This window comes from Beta vulgaris, chromosome 8, assembly GCF_026745355.1.
Source record: "Beta vulgaris subsp. vulgaris cultivar EL10 chromosome 8, EL10.2, whole genome shotgun sequence".
NCBI classification, from domain to species: Eukaryota; Viridiplantae; Streptophyta; class Magnoliopsida; order Caryophyllales; family Amaranthaceae; genus Beta; species Beta vulgaris.
In genome coordinates, this window is record NC_079209.1 from 42382819 (window position 1) to 42400828 (window position 18010).

Consider the following 18010-nt stretch of genomic DNA (forward strand, 5'->3'; position numbering starts at 1 on the left):
CAATTAAACTAAATAAACTAACACTAAACTAAGTCACTAACTTACTGCATTTATTCCTAAAAAAAAAAAAGCAAACAAACCTCCACTCAAAAAAAGACCCAAACTGTCTGCCAACTCAATTCTGCCGAACATACATCCACGGAAATTCGAAAGTAGAGAAACAGAGAACTGAGAGAGTGAGAGAACCTTACCGGCGACTTCGACGGAGAAGAAAAACCGACGCTTGGCTGCGACTATGCGAGTCCGAGTCGACCTTCAGTCCTGAAGAAACCGACGAGTGAAAGGAGAAGAAACGAGAGAGAAGAAAGTCAGAAACCGGCGACTCGACGGAAGATCGGTGAACGGCGGGCGGCGAGGCGGCAAGGCGGCGTCCGGCGAGACATCGAAGCACTTCGCACTCCCAGTTCAGGTGAGTTGAGAGAGAATTTGGGTTTTTCGAAAATCTGAAACCCTAGAAAATGAAATTTGGGCTCTCAAATTTCATTAAACTAGATGGGTAAGTGGGCTCACTCTAAGAAACGTCCCGAGCCCCGTCCCCGATCTGACCTCAGCCGTACCCATACATAACCCCCGTACCCAGTTTTTGGATTCGTCCTGGGTACGAATCCTAGCCAAATCCGTACTGTACCCAGGACGTCCCCGTCCCCGGTACGGGATTCGGTCCCTGGGTGCCGTACCCATGCTTCATAGCTTCACTTGCACTTGCTCTACTTCTACTCGCCTATTTAAGCCACACAAGACCAAAAAAGACAACCCCTCCCAACTTTATTCCTATCAAAAAAAGTAAAGCCATAAATCTCTCCACCCATCTTCAAACTACCATATCCAAACCAGACAAAGTCCGTGTTTCTAGCACCATGGACCACCAAGTTGTTTTCTTTCCTCCATATGAAGAAGTTAACCTCGCTGACCTCTTCCTCAATGTCTCCATCTCTGAATCCGACCGTATCTACATCCCAAGAGATCCCTTGAATGATCCCTTCACCCCTTTTGGGTCTCTAAGCTACCTCGACAACAACATTTTCACCTGCTCAAATTCTTCACAAAACTTGGACCTATGTGAGGAACCAAACTACAAAAACCCGCCAAACTCACCCTCAGGAACTTTTCAAATTACGTGCGAAAACAGGTTCGAGCCCTTGCCAAAGGAAGATGAGGTGGAGGAGATTTTAAACTCCAAGTTGGTTTCACCATTTGGTCAAGTGGCCCAAAACTTTCCCTTCATTCCTTCAAGCCTCCCTTCAGTCATTCATCAAGCCCAAATTCCAACCAAGCCCCAAACCCAATGTTAGAAAAAGACCAATCCTACCCCAATCACAAAGCGCACCAAAAAAAATTCAAAAAAGCCCACCACAAGAAGACTCATCTCAAAAGTTTGTCCTTTGTTGACTGGGACGAACTAGGGAAAATAGTCTCTTTCTACACTCAAAGCCCAAATCCAAAGGCTCAGAATCAAGGCATAAATTCTACCTCCCAAGCGTCTTTAGAAGACTCCTATAACTTGATCACAACTCCCCCAAGCCCACCTTTCTCAAACAATTCCTACTCATCTGCAAACTCAAATTTCCCCTTGGAGGAGTGCGACTTTGTTGTTCAAGACATGGATTTCAATCTTAACCTCACTCCCTTACCACCACAAAGTCAAACCCCATTTCAGTTCATAACTCAGAATGAGAGACCCGCACTGCTCAAGCTCTTCCTCAGCTGCCCCCAAGCTAAAACAACGAAGAATTAGGACTTGGAGATCATTATTAAAGGGAATCTGAAGTCGGCGCAGAAGGAAAGTGAGACGAAGAAGATTGATCTTAATAGTTCTCCGAGGGATCGAGAAAGTGAAGAGTCGGAGGTTTGCGCAAAACGGATGAAAATTCAAAGAAGACAAAGGGGAAAGCTACTCTGATGTTTGGGCTCAGTGATGAGGAAGATGACATATTTCAGGAAAAAAACATCACCCCATCCAAGGAAAGGTTCTCATACTCTACTCTAGGTGCGGCTGACCCACAGCCTTTGGTTAAAAAATGACTGCGCTAAGCTGGAATTGTAGGGGTCTGAGATCTTTGGACTCCAAGATTCTTAGTTTCATTTCTATTACGGCAAAAAAAGTAGTGTAGATTTCATTTTCTTGTTTGAAACTAAGAGTGAGGTTCCTAGCCTGGAACCAGTTTTCTCTAAACTCGGGTTTTTTTAAGGTGTACGGGGTCAAATGCCGAGAACAACAGTGGAGGCTTGTTCCTCTATTGGAGTAGGCGGGTAGTATTTTTTATCATAGCTTTAACCAAGAATGTAATAGGTTGTAAAACTACGGATATGGCTAGTAATTCCTACTATATCGCCTTTATCTATGGTTCCCCTAGTATACCTGAAAGACAACATGTTTGGAACACCCTAACCTTCATAGTAGAAGAGCATCGAGGACAATGGATACTTATAGACGATTTTAACCAAGTTGAGAATAAAGAACAAAAATTGCTAGGTTCTGAACTAATTAGAGGAGCAAAGGGATTCCTATGTTGGAAACTTCATAACAAAATTCTGGACATTCCGTTTCATGGGGTTAACTACACTTGGACAAACAACATAACCAATCATGAGGCAATGTATGAAAGAATAGACAAAGCATTCTGTAATGAAGCATGGAAATGCAAATTCCCAGATGCAGCATTATGGAACCTACCAATTCTGTTATCAGACCACAGCCCCCTAATCCTTCAATTGCATCCCACTCAAACTCAGAAGAAAGCAAGACCCTATAGACTAGAAGCCTGGTGTTTAGAACATGAAGATGTTAAAAACATTATAAAACAGGAGTGGGGCTCCACCTCAGTGCATTCATCCTCCAAAGAAAGCTCCAAAATACGTTAAGAAGGACTCGAACTTGGTGCCTAAACTACAAAAAGAAGAATAGGATCGATTGGCATGAAATTACCAATGATCTTACAACAATACAACAAAGCATCATTTCAACTGCTGAAGCTCAAGGGGATTATAAGATGAAAACCAAAACTTTAGAAGAGTTACAGAAAAAAACCAAGTACTGGAAACAAACTACCAAAAACAAACTGAAGCCATCAAGGACAACTGGAAACAAACTACCAAAAACAAACTGAAGCCATCAAAGGACAACGATGACAATTGGTGCACATATTAAAAAAGTATTAAAACTCTCTTCAAAAACAACTTCGAAGAACTGTTTAAAGGCCCTAGCCCACAAGATTCAAACATCTCCCCTACTGAACCTATCTTGGGTAACATGCCAAGTGATAAGAGGTTTTTAGTGTGTCGTTAAGACACCAAAAATCACTTTTCAAACAATATTTATAAGTCCTAAAAAGCAATTACTAAGAGAATAGTAAGGGCAAGTCAAGGGTCTATCAAGTCCAGACTACCTAATTGAATGGTATTTGGGGGTTTGAAAGAGGTCTGGTAACAATTAAGACTATCTAATAACAAGAACAAGCAGATATCACGGGTTAAAATATCAAATATAAAGACACTAGAGTTAAGGTTACTAGTATGAATAAGAACGGATAATGATTGTTTATGCGATTGTGAAGCAACGAAGACGATTATGCAAGGTTTAGTTTTCCTTTAACGTATTTGAGTCCTCTCTCGAATGGTCCTCAAGAGTAATCACTTAATCAATCAACTAAATCCTCTCTCGAATGGTCTTTAGTTCATTGATTAAGAGATTCAATAAGTTCGGAAAACCCCTAATGAAGGATCCCCTTAATTTCTACCCAATATCTTGGCCAAAAAATTAAGTTGATTCGTGGGGATGATAAAAGAGTTCAAAATTCGATTTAAGAACATTTGAAATCAAAAACCAAAGTATAAATGTGATCAATATCTATCCTAATGTCTCAAAACACCAAGATCAATGCATAAACTTCTTTAAAACATCACAATCACATCAACAACACATTTAAAACCCTAATTCATACTTTCACCCTAACCCTAGATATGAAACAACTCACTAATCATGGAGTTTAAGCAATTAAACATAAAATCTACGACTAATCTAAGGCTAAACATGATTCAGAAATGATTAAACTAATGGAAATCACAATTATGAAACTAAGAGAATGAAGATCTAAGAATAACCAAAAGCAAGAACAAACACGAAAAGAATGAAATAAAAACTGAAACTTTAAATTAAATTGAATGAAAAATACCTCGAATGTAAATGGAATCACAAACTATGATCACTAATCTCAATTCTCAATTGAAACTCAAGTGTTTTCTCTCTAGTGTAAAACCCTAAAATATTCTCTAAAAACTAGAATAGAACGTAAGTCCAAACTAAAACAAAACTATAGTTTAATGAAGCGTAATTTTCCTTCCGAAAACGCATGGTGCGGGCGCACCATATGTCAGGTGCGCCCACCTGACTCTTCTGCCTCAAAGTGAATTGTTAAGTCAGATGGTGTGCGGGCGCACCAACAGTTGGTGCGGGCGAACTAGACACAGGTGCGGGCGCACCTTGTGCTTGGTGCGGGCGCATCTTTGTGTTATGTATTTTGCTTCTGAATTGGCTGAAGGTGCGGGCGCACCAGCAGCATGTGCGGGCGCACCATCGTGTGCGGGGGCCTCCAAATGCACCACAAGCTTCCTGGATGTCTCTCGCTCTTCCCCTTAAGTTGTATCTCGCAATATTCGGCCCCGAAAAGGGTCATACCTGCAATAAAAACACGAGAAGACCTGGTGAAAGCATATGTACTAGAAATTCGATCAAAATAGATCGAAAATCTAGCAAAAAGTCACTATGATCAATCAATGATCAAGTGAGGAAGTAGAAAGGGAAATGAGGAGAAAAGAGGGGATAAAATATAATAAGGAGGACCAAAATAAACCAAAAGGAGGTTATAAAGTGCGTTAGAAACGCACTTATCAAACTCCCCCAAGCTTAGCGTTTTGCTTGTCCTCAAGTAAACCAAGAGTGAGAATGAAGGAAAGAAGAAGAAAAAGGAAAGGAAAACATGCAGCAAACTAACCTATATGCTCTAAATGCAAGGTTACAACATGACATGCAACTAAATGAGTTCATGCAAGATTTAGGAGACCAACCAAACACAAGAGGGAAGATGATTAGGAAGCACAAGAGTGACTCTAAGGCCTCAATCCACCGATCAATCGAGTCTTTTTGAAAGAAGGCTTTCCAAGAGTGATTTCTCACTCTTCTCCACTTCCATGTCCCAAGTTTGACTCCTCTCTAGGGATGTTTAACCATAATTGCTCGCCTCTACCACATTTTGATAACCCTCATCATGACTTGCACGAAATCTCTCCCGCCACTACTAAATCGACCAAGTCCAATCTAGAAGTCAAAAGGGACTTTGTTAAGGTTGTAACGGGGCTAGGTTAGGGGTGTGGATTATATTTTAGGGATGTGGTGCAAAAAGGGTAAGTGGAGTACAAACTAGGGGTAAATACTCCCCTAAGCTAGTCCTAACACCGATCTCAAATCAAAATTTCACACATAACCTTGATTTTCACTGTCTCTTTTTCACTTTTTGAACTTTTTCATTTTACTCATCAATTTTATCTTTCTTTCTTTTCTTTTTCAATAGAAATCCAAATCAAACAATAAGAGCTTTCTTTCTTTTATTTCTTTTGCCTTTCTTTTTCACAAATTTTTTCAACTTTTGCGATCATACAGCAATTAACTCACTTTCAACCAAGACTTAGTATCAAAACTCAACTCAACACAAACTAGACATGCACTCCACTTTGGGGAAAGTTTGGCCATGACTCATTATGGGGTTAACAAAAATAGGATAGAAAGGCTCAGATGGTTGAGAAGCGGATATTATGCGGTATTCAAGCTTTTGGTTTTGTAGCTCCTATTACTAGCAAAAGAAACGCCCTAAATCATCTTCTAGAGGCTCGTCTTATGCAATCTTGGGGAGCTAAAATGCAAGTCACAAGTTAGGATCAATCATGAGTGTTGCGAGTGAGTCTTACGAGGTTCTTGGCCCTCCTAGGGATTCGTCGCACAAGGGGCAGGACAATCCATTCATCCAACTCGCCTAATTTCAAAGAGACTCTACCAAAAGTTATCGTTTCAAGAGACGCTTAAAATCACAACAGGGCTTCCAAAATCATCAAGTCTAATGTAGGGAAGGTCTTCCAATCAAGTTATGAACAATTAGCCACAAATCATGCAAGCAACCAAGCTATCCTAAATGCAGAAAAAAAAAATAATAAAATAGAAGAAAAGAAAAAAAATAAAAGAGGAAAATGTTTTTTTTGTTTTTTTTATATATATGCAAAGCAAAACGAAACTACAAAAACAAACTATAAAGAACTGTACAGGTGAAAGAGAAGTCAACAGGGGTGGGGGAAGTCAAAACCAACAGACAGTATCAATCACCGAATGACACCGAAAACCAATGAGACCCTTAAATTGCTAACCACCGATGACCCCAAACTCCCAAAGATAAGAACATACATGCAAGTCCCCCAAGCTTAAGCGAAACTCCGCGCTCGGAGTTGCAAAAGGAGGGAGAGGGAGGGGGGGCATGAAAAGCTCCTAATAATTCCCACCATCGCCCCCATCGTGAGCGGGGTAAGGAGGGAAATACCCATCGAAGGACTCATCTGGATAGTAAGCCAGGTAGTGGGGATAAGGACGGAAAGAAGACTCATCAAATGGCGAAAGAAGGACGATAGTGGGGATGGTTAGGGAAGGGAGCCTCATGTCTGGAGTGGACATTGGCGAGGTGAGTGCGCCAAGCCACCCTAGACACATGGTCAAGGTCGGTGCGGATACCGGCAAGAGTAGCAGTAACCGCGCGCTGATTGGCCTCCTGAGAGGCCTGCATTTGGGTTATAGCAGCCATGACGGAGCCCATATCGAAAGACTGAGAGGAGGAAGCTTTAGCCACCTCACTCTCAGGAATGCGGTGGTTGGGCCTCGGACCTCTCGGAGCGCGTGGAATGCCCTCCGCAGGGATGGACTAAGTCAAAGTCCTATCAGGGACATCCTGAGAGGCGATATGGGAAGGGGGAACCCGCCAACGATTTTCACAATTAGCGGGGGGGTTCCAGATGAACTCGGTGTTCATATAACAATAATGTCACCCCTCTACAAGCCAAATGCAGTTTGGCTTCATGTAATGGCACAGAAATTTCATCTGCTACAGACTCGCACCATCCAATTGGTTGGGCTGACCAAGAGTAGGCACGCTAGCTTCCAAGCGAGCCAGGTCATCGTCCAACTCGAGGTAAGACGCTAGCGTGCCTACTGTTGGTCAGCCCAACCAATTGGATGGTGCGAGTGATAAAATTTCTGCGCCATTACATGAAGCCAAACTGCATTTGGCTTGTAGGGGGCGACCTTATTGTTATATGAACACCGAGTTCATCTGGAACCCCCCGCTAATTCTGAAAACCGTTGGCGGGTTCCCCCTTCCTATATCGCCTCTCAGGATGTCCCTGATAGGACTTTGACTTAGTCCATCCCTGCGGAGGGCATTCCACGCGCTCCGAGAGGTTCGAGGCCCGACCACCGCATTCCTGAGAGTGAGGTGACCAAAGCTTCATCCTCTCAGTCTTTCGATATCGTATCCGCACCGACCTTGACCATGTGTCTAGGGTGGCTTGGCTTGATGGAGGTTGGGTTTAGGGATGGGTTGGCTCGGAAGTTGATTTGTGGGGGTTGAGGGATTCCTCTGGGCTACTTGGGTGATTTGGGTTTCAAGCATTTTGTTATGGGCTTGTAGCTCTTGAAACCTTTGTTCATGGTTTTTTGAGAATTTGGTTCATGGATTGGAGTTGTTGGAGAATTTGGAGAGAGGTTGGATCGGGAGATGGTATGGGTTCCGGATTTTGTTTGGGGAATGGAGGATTAGAGGGAGGTTTTTGGGTGGCCCTGTGATGTGGAGCTTGGTAAGTGTTGGACCCTTGTGAGGATGAAGCATCTTGGTTACAGTTTTGGTTATACCCTTGCGCATACCCTTGGTTATGAGCTTGGTTGTATCCTTGTTGAGGTTGATTCCATCCATGTTCAGGTTGGTTGAATCCTTGGGTGGAGTTTTGTTGAGGCTGTCTCCAACCTCCTTGTTGATTGTTTATATACCCTTGCTTTCCTTGATACCCATCTTCTCTTGAATTTATCGCTGCCACATGCTCCGAATGGGTACCTCCACAATAAGAAGTATCATGGTTAGTACCACCTTACTTGTGAAGGATTAGATGAGGCAAGATTGATCTTAGAGAGCTTCTTGTCAAGTTGGTCCATCTTGGCTTGAATTTGATCCATGGGGTCTAATTCAAACTTTTCGCTCTTCAAGGGTTGAGCACCTCTTCGTCTTCTACCCCATGAGTAGTTCTTGATCACTTCCTCAATAGTGGACTCAAGTTGTTCCTGCGGGATCTTAGAAAGTTGACCTCCCGCTCCAGCATCAAGGTTGGCCTCTGATATAGGATCAAGACCATCATAGAAAAACCGCATGAGGAGGTTTTTGCTGAACACATGGTGAGGGCATGAGCGGATCATCTCCTTGAATCGCTTCCAAGCTTCTGCAAGTGTCTCATCGTTCTCTTGCTCAAAGGAGGAGATCTTCATCCTTATGTCTGCAACCACTCCGGGAAGTATTTTTTCACGAAAACCATAATGACTTTTTCCCATTTAGTGAGGAAATTAGCAGGCAAGCTCTGGAGCCATGACTTTGCCTTTCCGGTAAGAGAGGATTGGAACAAATGTATCTTGATATAATCACGGGAGACGTAATTTGTTGTTATCATAGCACAAATTTTAAGAAACCTATCGAGATGGTCAAGAGGATCTTCATACGACCCCCACAAAATTGCTCTGCTTTCACCATCCGAGTATACTGAGGGTGAATGCTGAAATTTGTAGTAGTGGTGGGAAATCAAATACCACAAGGACTCTCTTCCAGCTCTAATCCCCCACCACTCTATGCTTTGAAATTTCCCAATACGACTCAAACAAATTTTTACACGACTTTCTGAGCGCAGACTTCGTCCTGCGAAGTTCTATGACTATGTTACCTGCGTCAACTTTAACATTGGATCGATGATAAGGGAGATGATAGATAATGTAGGGCTATCAGACTTCCTCGCCGTCCGTGAACCTACTTATGATCAACTTCCTCTCGAATTCTTGAGTACGTTGAACATAAGCAGGGAGGCGGACACGGGTTTTCTAACTATTCAGTATCGTCTGTTTAATCAAGTTAGAACACTCTCTTTCGACGAATTCTGTGAAGCATTCGGGATGGATTCTAGTGCCCCTTATGATGCCCCTTTGGACACCATTTGGCAGGGATACAACGAGCTGGGCTAAGATCACCAATGGCACGACTCCGTTTCGGACAAACTCGTCCAAAGCATCGGAGATCATCCACATTGCTCTCCGTTACTTCCATAGGATGTTGGTTTATACCATCTTTCCTAAGCAGGAAGTCGGGCAGTTGAGGAAGGAAGAGCTGCTGGTTCTTTGGGTGGTCACTGACGGGGCCCACCATAGAGCCGGAATTAACTGTGCTGCTCTCTTCCTTAACCGACTGCAGGAGATTCGAGGGGGTACTACGGTATATGGGGAGATCGTTTGTGGTGGAATGATCACCCGGATAGCGTCTTACCTCGAGTTGGACGATGACCTGGCTTGCTCGGAAGATATCGTGCCTACTGTTGGTCAGTCCAACCAATTGGATGGTGCGAGCCTGCAGCAGATGAAATTTCTACGCCATTACATGAAGCCAAACTGCATTTGGCTTGTAGGGGGCGACCTTATTGTTATATGAACACCGAGTTAATTTGGACCCCCCGCTAACTGTGAAAACCGTTAGCGGGTTCCCCCTTCCCATATCGCCCCTCAGGATGTCCCTGATAGGACTTTGACTCAGTCCATCCCTGCGGAGGGCATTCCACGCGCTCCGAGAGGTCTAAGGCCCGACCACCGCATTCCTGAGAGTGAGGTGGCCGGAGCTTCCTCCATCAGTCTTTCGATATGGATGGCGGCTATAGCCCAAATGCAGGCCTCTTAGGAGGCCAATCACCGCGCGGTTACTGCTACTCTTGTCGGTATCTGCACCGACCTTGACCATGTGTCTAACTTAGCTTTGTTGTGTTACATGAGAAGAAGAGCTCACGGTTCACCCACTTTGCCTTTAGATCCTGAAATCGATCGTACATTGCGAAAGCTTCAGAAGAATTTGGAAAATTTGTCTCTGGTTCCGAGCCATCTTCACCAGTCTCAAGTACAAGTGAAGTTGAATTATAAATGGGTGAAGCAAATCCGCAACTCTTTAGGGATTTCGAAAATTCGGGGTCCTATGTTCTTCAAGGTGGTATTCGACTTCCCACCACTATTACAAATTTCAGCATTCACCATCAGTATAATCGGATGGTGAAAGCAGAGCAATTTTGTGGGGGTCGAATGAAGATCCTCTTGACCATCTCGATAGGTTTCTTGAAATCTGTGCTATGATAACAACAAATGACGTCTGCCCTGATTAGATTAAGATGCATTTGTTCCGATCCTCTCTTACCTGAAACGCAAAGTCATGGTTCAAGAGCTTGCCTGCTAATTCCCTCACTACATGGAAAGAAGTCACAATGGTCTTCTTGAAGAAATACTTCCCGGAGTGGTTGCGATATAAGGAGGAAGATCTCCTCCTTTGAGCAAGAGAACGATGAGACACTTGCAGAAGCTTGGAGCGGTTCAAGGAGATGATCCGTTCATGCCCTCACCATGAGTTCAACAAAAACCTCCTCATGCGGTTTTTCTATGATGGTCTTGATCCTATATCACAGGCCAACCTTCTAAGATCCCGCAAGAACAACTTGAGTCCACTATTGAGGAAGTGATCAAGAACTACTCATGGGGTAGAAGACGAAGAGGTGCTCAACCTTTGAAGAGCGAACAGTTTGAATTAGACCCCATGGATCAAATTCAAGCCAAGATGGACCAACTTGACAAGAAGCTCTCTAAGATCAATCTTGCCTCATCTAATCCTTCACAAGTAAATTCTTTTTCTTGTGATATTTGTGGTGGTACTAACCATGATACTTCTTATTGTGGAGGTACCCATTCGGAGCATGTGGCAGCGATAAATTCAAGAGGAGATGGGTATCAAGGAAACCAAGGGTATATAAACAATCAACAAGGAGGTTGGAGACAACCTCAACAAAACTCCACCCAAGGATTCAACCAACCTCAACATGGATGGAATCAACCTCAACAAGGGTACAACCAAGCTCATAACCAAGGGTATGCGCAAGGGTATAACCAAAAACTATAACCAAATGGTTCATCCTCACAAGGGTCCAACACTTACCAAGCTCCACATCAAAGGGCCACCCAAAAACCTCCCTTAATCCTCCATTCCCCAAACAAAATCCGGAACCATACCATCCCCCGATCCAACCTCTCTCCAAATTCTCCAACAACTCCAATCCATGAACCAAATTCTCCAAAACCATGAGCAAAGGTTTCAAGAGCTACAAGCCCATAACAAAATGCTTGAAACCCAAATCGCCCAAATAGCCAAGAGGAATCCCTCAACCCCCATAAATCAACTTCCGGGCCAACCCATCCCTAAATCCAGCCTCCATCAAGCCAAGCCACCGTAGACACATGGTCAAGGTCGGTGTGGATACCGGCAAGAGTAGCATTAATCGCGCGGTGATTGGCTTCCTGAGAGACCTACATTTTGGCTATAACTGCCATAACGGAGCCCATATCGAAAGACTGAGAGGAGGAAGCTTCGGCCACCTCACTCTCAAGAATGCTGTGGTCGGGCCTCGGACCTCTCGGAACGCGTGGAATGCCCTCCGTAGGGTGGACTGAGTCAAAGTCCTATCAGGGACATCCTGAGGGGCGATATGGGAAGGGGAAACTCGCCAACGGTTTTCACAGTTCGCGGGGGGGGGGGGGTTTCCAAATTAACTCGGTGTTCATGTAACAATAAGGTCGCTAGCTACAAGCCAAATGCAGTTTGGCTTCATGTAATGGCGTAGAAATTTCATGTGCTGCAGACTCGCACCATCTAATTGATTGGACTGACCAACAGTAGGCACGCTATCTTCCGAGCGAGCCAGGTCATCGTCCAACTCGAGGTAAGACGCTATCCGGGTGATCATAACACCACAAACGAACTCCCCAGATACCGTAGTACCCCCTCGATTCTCCTGCAGTCGGTTAAGGAAGAGAGTAGAAAAGTTAATTCGGGCTCTATGGTGGGCCCCGTCAGTGGCCACCCAAAGAACCAGTAGCTCTTCCTTCCTAAACTGCCGACTTCCTTCTTAGGAAAGATGGTATAAACCAACATCCTATGGAAGTAACGGAGAGCAATGTGGATGATCTCCGATGCTTTGGACGAGTTTGTCCGCAACGGAGTCGTGATATTGGTGATCTTAGCCCACCATTCCTTCTCGTTGTACCCTTGCCAAATGGTGCCCAAAGGGGCATCACAAGGGGCACTAGAATCCATCCCAAATGCTTCACAGAATTCGTCGAAAGAGAGTGTTCTAACTTGATTAAACAAACGATACTGAATAGTTAGAACACCTGTGTTCCCCTCCCTGCTTATGTTCAACGTACTCAAGAATTCGAGAGTAAGTTGATCATAAGTAGGTTCACGGACGGCGAGGAAGTCCGATAGCCTTACATTATCTGCCATCTCCCTTATCATCGATTCGATGTTAAGGTTGACGCAGGTAACATAGTCATAGAACTTCGTAGGACGAAGTCTGCGCTCAGAAAGTCGTGTAAATTTTTTTTTTGAGTCGTATTGGGAAATTTCAGAGCATAGAGTGGTGGGGGATTAGAGCTGGAAGAGGGTCCTTGTGAGGAGGACCATGTCTTAGCTCTCTTAGACCGAGAGGATGAACCCTCGCCACTGCTTCTTCCCACAAGGACCCTCTTCCAGCTCTAATCCCCCACCCCTCTATGCTCTGAAATTTCCCAAGACGACTCAAAAACAAATTTTTACACGGCTTTCTGAGCGAAGACTTCGTCCTACTAAGCTCTATGACTATGTTACCTGCGTCAACCTTAACATCGAATCGATGATAAGGGAGATGTCAGATAATGTAGGGCTATCGGACTTCCTCGCCGTCCGTGAATCTACTTATGATCAACTTACTCTGGAATTCTTGAGTACGTTGAACATAAGCTGGGAGGCGGACACGAGTGTTCTATAACTATTCAGTGTCGTCTGTTTAATCAAGTTAGAACATTCTTTTTTGACGAATTTTGTGAAGCATTTGGGATGGATTTTAGTGCCCCTTGTGATGCCCCTTTGGGCACCATTTGGCAGGGGTACAACGAGAAGGAATGGTGGGCTAAGATCAGCAATGACACGACTCTGTTTCGGACGAACTCGTCCAAAGCATCGGAGATCATCCACATTGCTCTCCGTTACTTCCATAGGATGTTGGTTTATACCATCTTTCCTAAGTAGGAAGTCGGGGAGTTGAGGAAGGAAGAACTGCTGGTTTTTTGGTTGGCCACTGACGGGGCCTACCATAGAGCCCGAATTAACTTTGCTGCTCTCTTCCTAAACCGACTGCAGGAGATTCGAGGGGTTACTACGGTATCTAGGGAGATTGTTTGTGGTGGAATGATCACCCGGATAGCGTCGTACCACGAGTTGGACGATGACCTGGCTCGTTTGGAAGCTAGCGTGGCTACTGTTGGTCACTCCAACCAATTGGATAGTGCGAGTGTGCAGCAGATGAAATTGCTACGCCATTACATGAAGCCAAACTGCATTTGGCTTCTAGGGGGGCGACCTTATTGTTATATGAACACCGAGTTCATTTGGAACCCCCCGCTAACTGTGAAAACCGTTGGCGGGTTCCCCCTTCACATATCGCCCCTCAGGATGTCCCTGATAGGACTTTGACTCAGTCCATCCTTGTGGAGGGCATTCCACGCGCTCCGAGAGGTACGAGACCCGACCATCGCATTCCTGAGAGTGAGGTGGCCGAAGCTTTCTCCTCTCAGTCTTTCGATATGGGCTCCGTTATGGCGGTTATAGCCAAAATATAGGCCTCTGAGGAGGCCAATCACCGCGCGATTAATGCTACTCTTGCGGGTATCCACACCGACCTTGACCATGTGTCTAGGGTGGCTTGGCTTGATGGAGGTTGGATTTAGGGATGGGTTGGCCCGGAAGTTGATTTATGGGAGTTGAGGGATTCCTCTTGGCTATTTGGGCGATTTGGGTTTCAAGCATTTTGTTATGGGCTTGTAGCTCTTGAAACCTTTGCTCATGGTTTTGGAGAATTTGGTTCATGGATTGGAGTTGTTGGAGAATTTGGAGAGAGGTTGGATCGGGAGATGGTATAGGTTCCGGATTTTGTTTGGGGAATGGAGGATTAGAGGGAGGTTTTTGGGTGGCCCTTTGATGTGGAGCTTGGTAAGTGTTGGACCCTTGTGAGGATGAACCATCTTGGTTATAGTTTTGGTTATACCTTTGCACATACCCTTGGTTATGAGCTTGGTTGTACCCTTGTTGAGGTTGATTCCATCCATGTTGAGGTTGGTTGAATCCTTGGGTGGAGTTTTGTTGAGGTTGTCTCCAACCTCCTTGTTGATTGTTTATATACCCTTGGTTTCCTTGATACCCATCTTCTCTTGAATTTATCGCTGCCACATGCTCCGAATGGGTACCTCCACAATAAGAAGTATCATGGTTAGTACCACCACAAATATCACAAGAAAAAGAATTTACTTGTGAAGGATTAGATAAGGCAAGATTGATCTTAGAGAGCTTCTTGTCAAGTTGGTCCATCTTGGCTTGAATTTGATCCATGGGGTCTAATTCAAACTTTTCGCTCTTCAAGGGTTGAGCACCTCTTCGTCTTCTACCCATGAGTAGTTCTTGATCACTTCCTCAATAGTGGACTCAAGTTGTTCTTGCGGGATCTTAGAAAGTTGAGCTCCCGCTCCAGCATCAAGGTTGCCCTCTGATATAGGATCAAGACCATCATAGAAAAACCGCATGAGGAGGTTTTTGCTGAACTCATGGTGAGGGCATGAGCGGATCATCTCCTTGAATCGCTCCCAAGCTTCTGCAAGTGTCTCATCGTTCTCTTGCTCAAAGGAGGAGATCTTCCTCCTTATGTCTTGCAACCACTCCGGGAAGTATTTTTTTAAGAAGACCATTGTGACTTCTTCCCATGTAATGAGGGAATTAGCAGGCAAGCTCTTGAGCCATGACTTTACCTTTCCGATAAGAGAGGATTGGAACAAATACATTTTGATATAATCAGGGGAGACGCCATTTGTTGTTATCATAGCACAGATTTCAAGAAACTTGTCGAGATGGTCAAGATGATCTTCATCCGACCCCTACAAAATTGCTTTGCTTTCACCATCTGAGTATATTGAGGGTGAATGCTGAAATTTGTAGTAGTGGTGGGAAGTCGAATACCATCTTGAAGAATATAGGACCCTGGATTTCCGAAATCCCTAAAGAGTTGCGGATTCAGCTTCACCCATTTATAATTCTACTGCACTTGTACTTGAGACTGGTGAAGATGGCTCGGAACCCAAAGACAAACTTTCCAAATTTTTCCGAAACTTTCGCAATGTACGGTCGATTTCAGGATCTAAAGGCAAAGTGGGTGAACCGTGAGCTCTTCTTCTCATGTAACACAACAAAGCTAAGTAGAGGATTAGCAAATAACAACCACAGTCAAAAAGAAAATAAAAGGAAAATCAACTAATCAAACTAAACTAAAATAAACTTTAATTAATAGCACAATTTCCTGGCAACAACGCCATTTTGATAAGAGGTTTTTAGTGTGTCGTTAAGACACCAAAAATCACTTTCCAAACAATATTTATAAGTCCCAACAAGCAATTACTAAGAGACTAATAAGGGCAAGTCAAGGGTCGATTCACAGGGAAAATGGGATTGATAAAAGTCTATTAAGTCCAGACTACCTATTTGTTTGGGGGATTGAAAGAGGTTTGGTAACAACTAAGACTATCTAATAACAAGAACAAGCAAGTATCACAGGTTAAAATATCAAATATAAAGACATTAGTGTTAAGGTTACTAGTATGAATAAGAACATATAATGATTGTTAATGCGATTGTGAAGCAACGAAGACGATTATGCAAGGTTTAGTTTTCCTCTAAAGTACTCGAGTCCTCTCTCGAATGGTCCTCAAGAGTAATAACTTAATCAATCAACTAAATCCTCTCTCGAATGATCTTTAGTTAACTGATTAAGAGATTCAATAAGTTTGGAAAACCCCTAATGAAGGATCCCCTTAATTTCTACCCAATATCTTGGCCTAGAAATTAAGTTGATGGGATGATAAAAGAGTTCAAAATTCGATTTAAGAAAATTTGAAATCAAAATACCAAAGTATAATGTGATTAATATCTATCCTAAGGTCTCAAAACACCAAGATCAATGCATAAACTTCTTTAAAACATCACAATCACATCAACAACACATTTAAAACCCTAATTCATACTTTCACCCTAACCCTAGATATGAAACAACTCACTAATCATGGAGTTTAAGCAATTAAACATAAAATCTATAACTAATCTAAGGCTAAACATGATTAAGAAATGATTAAACTAATGGAAATCACAATTATGAAACTAAGAGAATGAAGATCTAAGAATAACCAAAAGCAAGAACAAACACGAAAAAAATGAAATAAAAACTGAAACTTTAAATTAAATTGAATGAAAAGTACCTTGAATGTAAATGGAATCACAAACTATGATCACTAATCTCAATTCTCAATTGAAACTCAAGTGTTTTCTCTCTAGTGTAAAACCCTACAATATTCTCTAAAAACTAGAATAGAACGTAAGTCCAAACTAAAACAAAACTATAGTTTAATGAAGCGTGTTTTCTTTCCGAAAACGCATGGTGCGGGCGCACCATGCAAAGGTGCGGGCTCACCATAAGTCAGGTGCGCCCACCTGACTCTTCTGCCTCAAAGTGAATTGTTCCGTCAGATGGTGTGCGGGCGCACCAGACACAGGTGCGGGAGCATCTTTGTGTTCTGTATTTTGCTTCTGAATTGGCTGAAGGTGCGGGCGCACCATTAGCATGTGCGGGCGCATCATCATGTGCGGGGGCCTCCAAACGCACCACAAGCTTCCTCAATGTCTCTCGCTCTTCCCCTTAAGTTGTATCTCGCAATATTCGACCCTGAAAAGGGCCATACCTGCAATAAAAACACGAGAAGACCTGGTGAAAGTATATGTACTAGAAATTCGATCAAAATAGATCGAAAATCTAGCAAAAAGTCAGTATGATCAATCAATGATCAAGTGAGGAAGTAGAAAGGGAAAGGAGGAGAAAAGAGGGGATAAAATAGAATAAGGAGGACCAAAATAAACCAAAAGGAGGTCATAAAGTGCGTTAGAAACGCATCTCCAATGGCTCTCCCTTCCCTTCACAGAAAAGGAGATCAAGGATGCAACCTTTAGCCCTCATCCATTAAAATCCCGAGGACCAATAGTATGTCACCAGCCTTTTACTAAAAAAATCGGCAAGAGGTCAAAAAGGATGCCCTCTCTCGTGTATTTTAATTCCTTCAGGGAGGTCACCTTTTGAGGGAGCAAAACCGAACATTCATTACCCTAATTCTATAGGTCGATCGCCCACAACAAATCAATGACTTCAGGCCTCTCAGCCTATGCAATACGTCATACAAAATAATATAAGGCTCAAGTTAATCCTAGGGAATGTGTTTGACAAATACCAAAATGCCTTTGTCCCTGGTAGACAGATGATGGACAACTGTTTTATATCACATAAAATCATGAACTATGCAAGGAATCATGAAGATAAACCTCAGCAAAGCATATGACAGAATCAGATGGGACTTTGTAGAAGCTATTCTAATAAAGATGAATTTCCCTCCACGCTGGATTCACTGGATCATGTAATGCATTACAAAAGTATCCTATGAGATCCTAATCAATGGAGAGCCTTCAGAACCATTCAGACTAAAAGCGGGCCTATGCCAAGGTGATCCTCTTTCATTTGTCTTTAT

At 43.4% G+C, this 18010-nt stretch overlaps 1 protein-coding gene and 3 non-coding genes across 4 annotated transcripts in view; 3 read left to right on the plus strand and 1 right to left on the minus strand.

Annotated features, from left to right (window-relative positions):
* LOC104901575 (dynamin-like protein ARC5) overlaps nt 1-18010 on the plus strand; it is a 40530-nt gene that overhangs the window by 19675 nt on the left and 2845 nt on the right. The gene's annotated exons all lie outside the window — the stretch shown is intronic.
* On the plus strand, nt 8469-8575 carry LOC125493061 (small nucleolar RNA R71). Its single transcript, XR_007269442.1, has one exon. It is a non-coding gene; the product is annotated as a small nucleolar RNA R71 (small nucleolar RNA).
* On the minus strand, nt 10619-10724 carry LOC125493013 (small nucleolar RNA R71). Its single transcript, XR_007269395.1, has one exon. It is a non-coding gene; the product is annotated as a small nucleolar RNA R71 (small nucleolar RNA).
* Nucleotides 14994-15100, plus strand: LOC125493060 (small nucleolar RNA R71). The gene has a single exon (XR_007269441.1). It is a non-coding gene; the product is annotated as a small nucleolar RNA R71 (small nucleolar RNA).